Source organism: Hibiscus syriacus, unplaced genomic scaffold (genome assembly GCF_006381635.1).
Source record: "Hibiscus syriacus cultivar Baekdansim isolate YM2019G1 unplaced genomic scaffold, ASM638163v2 tig00110788_pilon, whole genome shotgun sequence".
In the NCBI taxonomy this organism is placed as follows: domain Eukaryota; kingdom Viridiplantae; phylum Streptophyta; class Magnoliopsida; order Malvales; family Malvaceae; genus Hibiscus; species Hibiscus syriacus.
Window position 1 is genome coordinate 640,016 of NW_024062863.1, and position 14,877 is coordinate 654,892.

Below are 14,877 nucleotides of genomic sequence, written 5' to 3' on the forward strand. Positions count from 1 at the left end.
TGGGATTACCAAGAATCAACCACTTAAATTTAACCAAAATGACTCACAAACATTTCAGCGTTGGACGGCAACCGGGCGCATAAGATTATGGTTGCGTTTCATCCGAGGGCTGACCATTTTGCAAGGAGATGATCCCATTCTTTTCTTTATTTTACCTGCAGGTTGTGGAGTCAGCAGAGCCATTAATCTTGCTCCTCGTGCACTAGGCATCTTTTGGCATATCTCATTGCTTCGATTCTTCCTTGATTCATATCTGGTGTCTTGTCAACTGCTGCTCTTCTGCAAGCATCCCCACACTTCTCGTCTTTCGAATGAGCTCGTGGAACACATCCTGTAAATGCAAGCCATCTAGTTATGTTATGTTATCCTAGAAAAGAAAAACATGCTATGAAACTTAATAGTAAGGCATTCTTTTACCCGAAAGGTCAGTCTGAGATTTGGATGGCATCAAAGGGGAACCAACACCATTTGTAGCTTCATCAGAACAATTGGTTGGATTTGGTGGTGGTGTAGAAGCATCGGTCATAGGAATATCATCTATGGAGTAGGTGCACTTTGATACATGAAATTCTGATTCATTTGCAGGCACTCCAGAAATCCCATCGCCAATGACACATGGTTCATCAACCTTAGCTTCACAATGTGTTTCACTAGAGAACTGAGATAAGGCTCGATTGGCAACATCTTTAGATTCATTGGCACCACAATCAGCACTATCTATGTCATCTAGAACAGACTTTGGTGAAGAACCAGAGGTTCCATGGTCTGCATAGGGCTTTTGCACTTCTATTGCAGTCAAAAACCAAGGTATACCCTTCTTAGCATATAGCAAAATGTAGGCTTCCTGAGAAAGGACAGCTTCTTCAACACGAGTAACCTTAAAAAGGTTGAACACGACAATTTCAGTGAACTTATAGATTCAAAAATGTTTAAAACATCAGGGAAATTCAAATCTTCTGTAGCACCATTATCCTTAATAAGCAAGAAATTTTCAACAAGAAACATATTGGAACAATTTTGCAATTATGGTAACCATACTTGGTAAAAACAAAAATGAAAGTTATACTCGAACAAGTTTGTCAATCATTACCCTTGAGTCATTCATCTTATGCCATGTACCAGGAAAGGACCGAATGTAGCAAACATAGTGTCCAGAAGTTGGTCTGAATCCTTAATGCTTCACGACTGCATATAGTTGATATATCAATTCCTCCTGTTGAAAAGGATAACAAATTAGATATTCAATAATTTTGAACCAAATACAAACTGATCAAACATCAAATTGAGTCTTTTCTAAAGCTCACAAATGACAAAGGTGATATTGTAGATGATACCAACAAAGGTGATACTCACATTGTTTCCCTTTTTGACGATAGTGTAAGGCTGCAAATCCAACTCCAGTGGGAAGTCGACATGCTTGTCAATCTTCTCAATAAAAGATCCTTCAGCCTTAAATCTCTTCAAATGGAATGTCACAACTGAGGGAACCTCATCCAGCATTAATTGTTTTTCTATTGACACTTGTTCTTTACAATTCTCGCACCTAAACTTTGCCTCTAAATCATCTATCTTCTCCACTTTGGTGAAAGACTCTAGTGCACTTGGAAGGGTGTCAACATCTTCAATTTCCAAACTCAGATCATTGAAGGGCTCATAAGTGCACGAAATATGGCCACAATTGCAACAACATAGCTGAAACCATCAAAGCCAAACACATCCAATATATTATAAACATCCTAACTTTGAAAAGAAAAATCAAATATTTCTATAAAAACAACTGAACATGATCAAGTTGCATCATTCATACTCTGCTGACAAGGCGACCACCATAAACCTTCTTAACAAGGCAATCATCAACAGAGGACAAATCATTCTTGGGCTTTGAGCAACAGCTTTCAATCCTATCTATCATGCATTGCAGGAACTCATGAGCATCTTCCTGCTGATATCTCTGGAAAAATGATGAGATGTCTTGTTCGATGTGGGTCAAGAATCAAATCATGAACAAAGTTCAATTATATCATAATTTTCGAGCAACTATGTATACTTGAAAAGCACATTTCTACGCACATTGATAGCAAATATGGCAATCTCATCAAATTGCAATAACAAAAGAAGAAAATGAACAACAGTTACTAAAAAAAACCAATTTTGAATCAGAACTTATCAATACTTATCGGAACAGAATAAAGTGATCGACCAAATTATAAATCAACAAAGCTAATAGTAACTAAATAAAGGATACGGTTCAAGTAGTCGAAAATTTTGGAAGGCAATACAATTCCTCCAGATGAATTCAATGAAAGCTCAATGTGATCACGAATAGCACAAAGCAAACAAAAACTCTCGTTATCACCTGGAAATTCCAACAAGAACAAAACAGTGAGAAACCTGAAAAGGAACAAAGAAACGGAGATTGAAGCAAGAGACTTACGATCACAAGGCTTCTCGTGATGATTCAATGATTGAAGACCCAAAACAAATGGAACAGTGTGAGTAAAACATTGCAACACGGCATTGATAAAACATGTGTTACCCAAATTTTCCAATCCAGCACCCTGCATGAACAATATCAAAAAATTGATTTATACAATTATCGTTCTACCTAAAAGTATGTTTATAGAGAAATTGACCGTAAAATACTGAGACAGGAACATACCACGCCGGTCGGTTTATCTTCAGTTCCAGAAGCTTCTATAGGAGACAAGGGCTCTGACCACGAGTGTCCCCATGTAGAACATTTAGATGCGGGGGATTTGAATTCGTTGTCTCTGAGACCATTGTTGTAAGGATAAGTATAGTCACTATAAGGCCACTTATCGTCTTCTTCCTCTTGCGAAGAGTTTTTGGGTTCCTTAGATTGACAAGGCACGAATGCTAGACCCTGAGACGGCTCGGATTCAGTATGAGAACCCGACGAAGGAGGATAACCTCCGGCAGCGGTTTCTTCTCCGACGGCGGTTTCCATGGTTTTAGGACCAAGAGAATCAGCGTCCATTACTGAAACAGAGGAAGACACGGACAAGGAATCGGGCGTAAAAGGCGAAACTCGACTGAACCCTTCATTCTCTTGTGAAACAAAGGATTCGGAAGGAGATGGTTTAGTTGGCATTAGCGTTTCAGAAAAAGGTGTTTGGATTTGCCTGTTTTGATGAGCTTTGAGAGGAGAAGAAGAATGGGCTTAGTGGGAAACGAGATTTATAATTCGGAAACAGGAAAGCTCAATCTTGTTCTTAGAGGAAAAATATGAAAATCGAAGAGGGAACTTTGAGGAGGGAAATTGAAAAAAAGGGTTCTTTTTTATAAAACCTCATTTAAAGTGAGATTTTGAAAATGGAGGGAAACTTGAGCCGATCGTGATTGCTATTATGCCAGGCCAGCTCTGTCATTTATTTTGGCTTAATATACAATGTACCCCTCGAGATATAAATATTTCTCAATTTACACCATAAATTATTCATTTTTTTATAATTCCTTAGAAGAGAGGAAAGAGAAATTTTACTCCTAATGAATATTGAACTCATAATTTAGGAGAGATATGAGATATCAACTGAGAGATTTCAACTACTAACACTAGAGATTGTTGACAATAATTTATTGTGTAAAATAAAACTTATATTTAAGAAAAAAATCATGAATTAAACTTTTTCTAGTAACATGACACTAGATTATGACTAATTGGCTTCTACAACTCAGGTCAAGCTTTGTTTTATTAAATAATTAATTTTGTGTTCAATCTTTTAATATCTTAATCTAACATTTTCTTAGATGTACTGACTTGTACTTTGATTAAAATTATTCATATATTAATGATTAACGTTTGTTACTAACATGATATTATTACATCATCACGTGATATATGTCAGCTATTCCATCTGACATATTATAACTTTTGATACGTTATATGTGTTATGTTATCACTTTCGACACGTGAAATGTATCATGTTATCCTTTTTCAACACATGATGTATGTTGCATCATCCATTTTAATATGTGACATGTATCACGTCATTATTTTTAGATACATGATAATCTCACTTTGCGACATACATTAACTATGTCAATTAACGATTTTCATCAAGTCATGAGTATTTTACTTTACAATAAAATGTTGAGATCAAAGTGCGTAAAAAATATAAATACCAATAAATATTATACCAAACATTAGGTATAAATTCTGACATTATGTTGTGTCTTTGTGTTATATTTAATAAAATACAAAATAAGTGCACCAAATAGTGTTTTAACCCCTAAGTAGCGGTAAAAGTTACGCAATTAGTTCACTAAAATATTATCCATTTCTTAAAATATCCATTTCTTAAAATATCCATTTACATTTAATTCAAATATGTAAACTATTTGTAACTTTTACATAAATTGATTCGTTTATTTGTTGATTTTTGCTTTATAAAAATAGTAAGGTACTGAAGTGGCATGCCAAAACCAAAACTAAATGAATAAAAGGCAAAAGCTAATGGTGAACAAAACTCGACTTGAAAAATAAATTTTTTTTTAAATTCGAGTTATTCGAGTCAATTTGAATTTTTAATTCGATTTTCGAATTCGAGTCAAGTTCAAATTTTGCCGACTTTAAAACCCAAAAAAACTGAAATTTAAAACGGCGTCGTTTTACTATTTAGTTTAAATATTTCAAAAATTATGTTGTTTAGTTTTTTAAATCCCTTTGTAGACCACCTTAACCTAACGTGCAACGCCAACATTCACGCGAAAGTCAAAATCCCTAAAACTTTTCTCTTTGACAGCAATTGATATCTACGTTTTTGTTAAAGAAGTCTCACAAATTAAAGTAAGTTGTTGGCTGCTTTCCTTTGTTGATTAGGAGGGGTGAGCAAAATTCGAGTAAAAAAATCGATTTTTTTTACTCGAATTGAATTGACTTCGAGTTATAATTTCATAAACTTGACTCGAAAAAATTTAAAGTTTAAATCGAGTTGTAAAATACAACTCGAATAATTCAAAAAAATTTACTAATTAGTAGATTGATTTTCAAGTTTGACTCAAGTCCCTTGACTTTGTATCGTATATGTAAATCACATGGGAAAAAATATACACACATACATACATACATATACACATACATACATATATATTGTATGTGATTATAAAATATCATTTAAATAAGAATTAAATGATGTCATAATATTATAAATATTTACAAATAAATTTAAATAGAAACTCGAAAATTTGACAAGACTCGACTCGAAAAAATTTGAAGTCAACTTCGAGTTATAAAATATGACTCGTCAACTCGAATAACTCAAATTTTTTTGACTCGACTTGACTCGATTAAATGCTCACCCCTATTGATTAGTAATTAATTTCATTTATATTCAGTATTTAACATCTTTATTTTTTGTTTTCTCTCCCTCTCGCAAACAATATTATGAATTTTTTATATCTCTATGACATAAAGTATAAATGCATTTCATAGTAAAGTAACATGATAGATAAAAATGGGGTGGAAACAAAAAAAATTTAAGTGTGATATATGAGATCAGATAGCAGTTCTGGACATTTTTTTTCTAATTTCCATAATGATTAGTTTTGTAAACTAAAAATTGCATATATTCCCAAACATAGTCAACTGCACAATTAGTCTTGCATATATATCACATAATGATTAGCACTGATAATATCCATTATAAATTAAAAAAAATTATAAGTTTTTACTAAATTGGGCCATTATGCTATTAAAAGCAAGAGCTCTGCAACATTTGTTTTGTTAAAAACTTTGTAGATATTCACATGTGCATACCCAAAATAAGAGATTGTAAAAAAAAACTTCCACAAACATATGATTATTGAAGTCAAGTAGTTTCAATATTTAACTTGAATATGAATCATTATGATTATACTCGATATGAATCAAGAAAAACTCAAAAGCTAACTAAATGCATTAAGGTGTTGCCATACATAGAAAAATGATTATGTGAAGTCTTTGGTTGCCTTAGATGGATTTAACCATTGTCCAAACTTAAATTTCTTTCATTGTACAGAGATGTTATACCCCATAAATAAACTAAACAAGTTTGAAAGTTCGATTAATTGTTATTATTCTGTGAAATTGTTCTTGGTATGCCCATTGTTTCAAATAATATATTTGAATAGTGTAGTTTGATATTACTTTTTTGTTGATAGCAGAATTTTATATATATATTTTTTATAAATTTCTTGATTTTTTATGTGCGTTTAATCATTTGTTTTTGTCTTTTTTATGTTTTGTATATTCATCACAATTCTTATTTTTAATGATATTGTATATGAGTTAATCACTAGGGATTCAAAGCTCACAATCATGTGGTCAAAGTTCAACTCAAAGTTCACAAAGCTCTACATGTAAAGTCAATGATCCAACGAGTAATAAAAATGTTCAAAAAAAAAAAAAAACCAAGAGCAGCATGTTGAAATCATTTCAAAAAATATGTAACTGAATATAGAAAAAATACAATTATTGGGTTCTACAACTAGTTTGAATAATCATTTGAAGACATACTTAAAAAAACCTCGAGGTAACACTTCAGATTCTAGACAATCTAAAATAGCAGTACGTCGATCTGACCTTGAAAGTGAAGGGACAAGACTTCCAAATTCGAAGTTTAAAGAAGAGTCTATTAGAAAGACATTGATTCACATGATAATCGTGGATGAGCTACCTTTTCAAATTTGTAGAAGGTAAGGGTTTAGGTTATTTATTTCTTTAACATGCCCAAGATTTTATATCCCTTCTCGTTTTACAATTAGAAGGGATTGTCTCGATTTATTTAACTCCATAAAGATATTAATGAAGAATTTTTTTTTGAAAAATATACAAGCAGAATTTGTTTGATAACTGACATTTGGACTTCACTGCAAAGGGTATCTTATATGGTTCTAACGGTACATTGGATAGATAATGAATGGATGTTGCAAAAGAGAATTATAAACTTTTGTCCGATATCTGCTCATAGAAGTGAAAACATAGGTCAAACCCTTGAAAAGTGCATCCAGGATTGGGGGATTGAGAGTGTCTTCACTATTACAGTTGATAATGCATCTGCTAATAATGTTGGTATTGAATATTTGAGAAATAAGTCGAACCATCAAAATATTTGTGTTGTAAATGGGAAATATATGCATATGAGATATGTTGCACACGTTATTAATCTCTTTGTGCAAGAAGGTATTAAGTATGCTTCTTTGTATGTTGATAGAGTTAGAGTTGTTGTAAGGTGGTACATAAGAGCATCACCATCAAGGATGAAAAAAATTCTATGATCGAACAAAATAAGAAATGATAGATATTAAAGTTTGTTTGCGTTTAGATGTACCTACTAGGTGGAACTCAACATATATGATGTTGAAGGTGGCTGAAAAATATAAGAATGCATTTAATTCATATGCTCGTGATGACAATAATTTTTTCTCTCGACCTCACAGTTAGAGATAGAGTCCCTACAATTGATGATTGGGAAAATGTTCGAAGATATGCAAACATTATAACAACCCAACCCGTACCCGACCCGGATACAAGTCTGAAGTGTCACGTTGACTTTTCAAACTTTGACACTTAAAGAAAACATGGAAATTTTAAACTTTCATTAAAACAAAATACATTAATTTACATTAAAAAAAAGACCACAAAATACAAAATTGATATGAGCATTCGTAATTAACAACTTATTACATGCCAACACTCTATACACAACCAAAATACATACTTTGTCAATTACTTCTGATCTGATCTTTTAGTAGTGATATTGTCATTGCCACTTCTATTACTGCTCTTCTTGTTTCTTGGTACCTACGTGTAAATCACTTACACGCTAAGTCATAGACTTAGTGAGGCATAACATAAATATATGTATACACATGTATAACAATGAATTTATGAATATACATTCTTATCATTGATCAGAACATTTCAACTTTCATGTATCTATTACACTATAACATATATGGTGATAACATGTACTCATAACACATACATTCCCATGCTAATTTCACTTTAATTTATCTTTGGATTGCCCATGTACATTATTGAGAACAGAAGGTACGCGAGTACACTGAGGTTGTGCATAATGCTGTCACCATAGCTCGAATAAAATCCCACTAGGAGCACTGAATATTTGTCCCGAATGACCACTGATAATACCTCGACTCTTGGCATGCCAATTATACATACAGCTCTCATATTAAATAACATGGGCTTATTTATAAATGCATTTCTCATTTCATATCTCTTTCATCATTGTCCATGTAAACGCATAAGTCACTTCATATAATCATTTCTCTTATTACACATACCTGGAAGGATTCTTCGATGATGGCATTCATTCATATAATATCATGTTAAATCATAAATGAATTATACATGAAGTCATTATATTATTAATACATATATATATGTATGCATGTGCATGAATATGGAATTATAAATTCAATTCTAAGAGATAAACTTATCACAAGTCTTATCTCAATATAATTCTATCTAGGATAGACACTCACCTTAGCCTTGCGTACTTTGACCGATTCTAATCCTTTGATTGTTCTGGAACGAGATTACGTTCTAAATCTACATAATAATACATTGATACATATCAATATACTAATTGATATATTCTAAACTATCACTCCTTAGGCTAAAAAAGTTATTTTCATCTTTTAATGAAGGTATGCATTGATACACTGCACCATGTATCGATGCATCCGTTGACGGGTGCATCGATGCATTATCTATGCATCGGTACATAAATCCCATTCGATGTTTGTATTTTAAGCGGGTGCATCGATGCACTACTTGTGCATCGATACACTGATGACATTCGATGTTTTTATTTTAAAGGAGTGCATCGATACACTCCATATGCATCGATACACCTTGAACAATTTCTGGGATTTTACCCTTGATGCATCGGTACACATTGAATGTGTATCGATGCACATAGCCCAGAAATGTTATTTTAGCACGAAAATCTCTTCATAATCTTCTCAACACTTTATATTTCTCCTCTTTTTATATCCTTAACTTGCATACACCTACTTAAACTAATTAATACCCATTCAATACCTCTTAAACTTAAAAATCCAATCCTCCACATAGATTTCAAGAATCTCCCTCAATTTCAAACATGTTCTAAATATAATTATAACACTTTGTATGTCTTAATTAAGTCGATGACAAGTCAAATTCAACCTCCGATTTCAAATATGAACTCTATTTCAAAATTTCATTCAAGAACTCCTGATCTTTAATTCTTCCTACACCCTTCATCTTGTTGCTTAAAAGCAAATTAAGCTTTCCTTAAGCTTAATTAGCATCTAAGGAGCAAAACCAAACTTATATTTCAGCAAACAATTAGCTCATAAGAAATATCACCTTTGTTTTTACCTCTTCACGTGTGGAGAAAGAAGAGAAGAAGAGAACTCTGGAACCTTGTGTTTTGCTTACTTCTTTTCCACGTGTAGCTAATATATATATCCCTTCTTTAATTATTTCCTTGCAAATGACCATTCTATCCTTCAATTCTATCTTCCTTGCAATTTAACCCTATACCAAATTACAATATTATTCAATTATTATGCTTTAATTACCAAATTCTGAAGTTTTACAATTTAGTCACTAACCCGGTATTGAGGATGTTACAAATCTCCTCCCTTAAGAAAATTCGTCCTCGAATTTTCATTATGCGAAGAGTTGGGGGTACTGAATCCTCATGTCCTCTTCACGTTCCCATGTTGCTTCCTCTATCTTTTGATTCCTCCATAATACTTTAACTAATGGAATAGTCTTGTTTCTTAGTTGCTTAATCTCGTGAGCTAAGATTTTAACTGGTTCCTCTTCATAAGACAAATCTGGTTAAACCTAAACCTTTTCAGAAGTCACGATGTGGGAGGGATCAGATCGATACTTCCGAAGCATTGAGACATGAAAGACATTGTGAATTTTCTCTATTTCAAATGGCAACGCCAGTTGATATGCCACTGGTCCAACTCTTTTTACAATCTCATACGGTCCGATGAATCTAGGACTAAGTTTTCCCTTACGTCCAAACCTCAAAACTTTCTTCCATAGAGACACTTTAAGAAACACTTTATCTCCAACTTGATATTCTATCTCTTTTCTCTTTAAATCTGCGTATGATTTCTGCCTATCAGCTGCTGCTTTGAGATTACTTTGAATTACTTAGACCTTTTCTTCCACTTCCTGGATCAACTCAGGACCAAGAATTTCTTTATCTTTAAGCTCAAACCAATTTAGGGGCGTATGACATCTTCTTCCATAAAGAGCTTCATAAGGTGTCATTTTGATGCTTGATTGATAACTATTGTTGTACGCGAATTCAGCAAGAGGCAAGTACCTTTCCCAAGATCATTTGAACTCGATAACACAAGCTCTAAACATATCCTCCAAAATTTGGATTGTTCGCTCGGATTGCCTATCGGTTTGAGGATGAAATGTTATACTAAAGTTCAACCGAGTTCCCAATGCTTTATGTAATGATTTCCGAAACCGTTAAGTAAATCTAGGATCTCGATTCGAAATAATAGAAACAGATACTCCATGTAGACGTATAATCTCCCGGATATACAACTCGGCATACTTGTCTATGGTAAAGTCAACTCGTACCGGAATAAAATGAGCTGACTTAGTCAATCTATCTACAACCACCCAGATGGAATCTCTTTTATTCGGAGTCAAATGTAACCCCATTACAAAATTCATTATTACATTATCCCATTTCCACTGAGGAATAGACATTGGTTGCAATAATCCTGACGGAACCTGATGTTCAGCTTTGACTTGCTGACACGTCAAACATTTGGATACGAATTCCGTAATGTCTCTCTTCATTCTAGGCCACCAATATCGACTCTTGAGATCCATATAAATTTTGTTTCCTCCAGGATGCATGGTCAATGAACTACAATGAGCTTTCGTTAACAAGTCTTTCTTTAACTCATCATCATCTGGAATCACTAGCCTCCCTTGATAATATAGGTTCCCATCAGCTTTCATTTCATAATCCGTAACCTCTTCATTCCTTATCTGTTGTAGCTTCTTTGAATACTTTTCATCTCTAGCCTGCAATTCTTTAATTCGATCTAGCCATGATGGCTTGAGAGTTAACTCTGCATATATTGCACCGTCTCCGCTTAACGATAGTATGGCATCCATAGCTCGTAAGGCTGCAAATGTCTTTTGACTTAAGGCATCTGCTACAACATTTGCTTTTCCTGGATGGAAATCAATCACTACATCGTAATCTTTTAATAATTCCACCCATCTCCTTTGTCTTAAATTCAACTATTTCCGAGTAATCAAGTACTTTAAACTCTTGTGATCTGTATACAAATAACACTTTTCACCATACAAATAGTGACGCCAGATCTTAAGTGCAAACACTACTGTAGCCATCTCTAGATCATGCGTTGGATAATTCTTTTCGTGCGGTTTTAATTGTCTCGATGCATATGCTATCAATTTTCCCTATTGCATTAACACGCATCCCAAACCGTTATAAGATGCATCACTGTACACTATATAATTCTTGCCAGATTCGGGTTGAATCAACATTGGAGCTTTTGTTAAAATCCTCTTTAGCTTTTCAAAACTCTCTCTGCACTCCAGAGTCCACACAAAATTTTCCTCTTTCCTCAATAATTTAGTTAGGGGTAATGCTATTATCGAAAAGTTTTTAACAAACCTTCGGTAATAACCAACTAACCCCATAAAACTCTGGACTTCTGACACATTCTTTGAAACTTCCCACTCTAAAATGGCTTTGATCTTTTGAGGATCCACTCGAATTCCTTCTGCAGAAATTACATGTCCAAGGAACGCACTTCCTTCAACCAAAATTCATATTTAGAGAGTTTAGCATAAAACTTATTTTCTCTCAAAGTCTGTAAAACAATTTTTAAATGCAAACTATGCTCTTCTTCCGACTTTGAATGCACTAAAATGTCATCGATAAACACCACTACAAATTGATCCAAATAAGGTTGAAATATTCGGTTCATCAAATCCATGAAAGCAGCTGGAGCATTTGTAACTCAAAATGGCATTACGATAAAGTCATAGTGACCATATCTCGTTCTAAATGTTGTCTTTGGAATATCTTTATCTTGAATATTCAATTGATGATAACCAGAACGTAAATCAATTTTCGAAAACACTGAAGATCCCTTTAACTGATCAAATAAATCGTCAATTCGGGGGAGTGGATACTTGTTCTTGATTGTCACTTTATTGAGTTGCCTATAATCAATGCAAAGACGCATGGATCCATCATTCTTTTTGACGAATAAAACTGGAGCTCCCTACAGTGAGACATTTGGTCTGATAAACCCTTTGTCCAATAATTCTTGTAATTGGATCTTTAGTTCTTGTATTTTTTTGGGCCATTCTATATGGTACCATGGTGATAGGTGTAGTTCTTGTCATTACCTCAATCTGAAATCCTATCTCTCTGTCTGGAGGCAAACCCGGTAACTCTGCAGGAAAAGCGTCAGAAAACTCTCTAACTATAGGAATTTCTTCAATTCCCTTCTCTTTAGCTCTCACATCCAACACACTAGCAATAAACCCTTGACATCCCTGCAGCAATAACTTCTTTGCCACCATCACTGATATTAAATTAGCCAATGGGTTCCATCCTTCACTAAATACAATAATTTATATACTTTCTGAACTTCTCAACATATTCCTTTTTAGTCTACAGTCAACATTAGCATAATAATGATATAACTAGTCCATTCCCAGTATCACATCGAATTTATCAAAAGGTAATTCCATCAGATTAGTAGGGAATTCAATTCCTTGAATCCGTATGGGACACCCTCGACATACCATATTGACCCGAGCACTGTGCCCTAACGTATTAGTCACTATCACCTCGTTGCTAGTAGCTTATAACTGAATATTCAATTCTCTCACTAACTTACTACAAATTTAAGAATAAGTAGAACCTGAATCAATCAATACAAAAACATTATTGTCATACAGTTGAAAGGTACATGCTATAATCTCCGGGTCATCTCTATCCTCGCTAGTCTTGATATTATACACCCGAGTTGTGGAGCGTATCTCTTGTGGAGTCGAGGACTCTGACTGACTTCTTCATCTACCTCTACCTCTTTCCCTCGGAATAACCGAGGCAAACCTCTCTGGCTATACCGATTCACCAGCTATCATAGGATAATCCCGAACAAAATGTCTTGTGTCCCCACATTTAAAACAAGCTCCAGAAATCATTCTACATATCCCCGAATGGTTCCTTTCACAATGTGGACATTGCCTGACTTGGCTCGGTTTAGATCTCCCAGCTCCAGATCCCACAGACTGTTTCTGTCAACCCCTCATCTGATTTGATCCCCTTGCAGAAGATGCAACTGACTCTAATCTCGCTTGGGGTCGAGAACTCACATCTCTACCCCTTTTTAATGGTGCAACACTCGATGATGCGCCCAATTTTTTCAAAGTCTGAGCTCGAGAATCTCCGAACCTCTCATTCTGAGCTCTTTCCAGAGCTTTAGCATGATTCACCACTTCTTGAAATGAAGATAAGTTCAACACAATAAGCATCTCTTTTAAACGATGACATAATCCCTCTACAAACCACTCGCAAGCATCATTCTCTGTAGGAATTAACTCAGCAGCGAAGCGGGTCAACTTGTTGAATTCACATTCGTACTCATACACTGTACGATTCTATTACTTCAAGTTCATGAACTCTTACTTCATTTGTCAGATGAACTGATCTCCGATATATTTATGCTTGAACTCCTCTAAGAACAGGGACCAAGTTACTTGATCATCAGACATTCTCAATGTAACGTTGGTCCACCAAATCCTTGCTTGCCCTATCAGCAAGGAAACCACTCCATCAAGCTTATCAGCATCAGAACAATGAAGTCCCTCAAGCATGATTTTCACGTCATTAAGCCAAAGGTCCGCAGCAATGTGACATTCTTCAGTTTCACCTCTAAACTCTGGTGCTCCTAAACCCTTCAACTCCTTCGCAATATTCATTCTTGGAGTTAAAGTAACAAAAGGTTGGAAACGTACCAATACCGTGTCCAGTGTTCTAAAGAACACATCTTGACCACTTACAAGCACTCTAGAGGGTGCATGATCTTCACTTTGCCTCGCCAGGGCAGGTGAATTACTGCTTTCAGCGGGCCTATCGTCTCCTGTTTCACTCCTAGAGCTACCATGTCTGGACATCTATAAAAACATAATCATGTCGTTCTATTAGCAAGACAACATACTTACTATTATATCAGATCAGAAGTTTTCACTATTTTGTTGGCATACATACTTTATAGGACACTCTAGACTCCGGTTTATGCCGAGAATCGACTAAATCGTAGCTCTGATACCATTAAATGTAACACCCCCAACCCGTACCCGACCCGGATACGAGTCTGAAGTGTCACATTGACTTTTCAAACTTTGACACTTAAAGAAAATAGGGAAATTTTAAACTTTCATTAAAACAAAATACATTAATTTACATAAAAGAGACCACAAAATACAAAATTGATCAGAGCATTCGTAATTAACAACTTATTACATGCCAACACTCTATACACAACCAAAATACCTACTTTATCAATTACTTCTGATCTGATCTTTTAGTAGTGATGCTGTCCTTGCCACTTCTATTATTGTTCTTCTTGTTTCTTGGTACCTACATGTAAATCACTTAAACGCTAAGTCATAGACTTAGTGAGGCATAACATAAATATATGTATACACATGTATAATAATGAATTTATGAACATGCACTCTTATCATTGATCATAACATTTCAACTTTCATATATCTATTACACTATAACATATATGATGATAACATGTACACATAACACATAC

The 14,877-nt window shown here is 34.4% G+C and overlaps 1 pseudogene; it reads right to left on the reverse strand.

The window, feature by feature from the left end:
* Positions 1–14,227, reverse strand: LOC120140923 (annotated as a pseudogene).
* Positions 14,228–14,877: the final 650 nt, after the last annotated feature.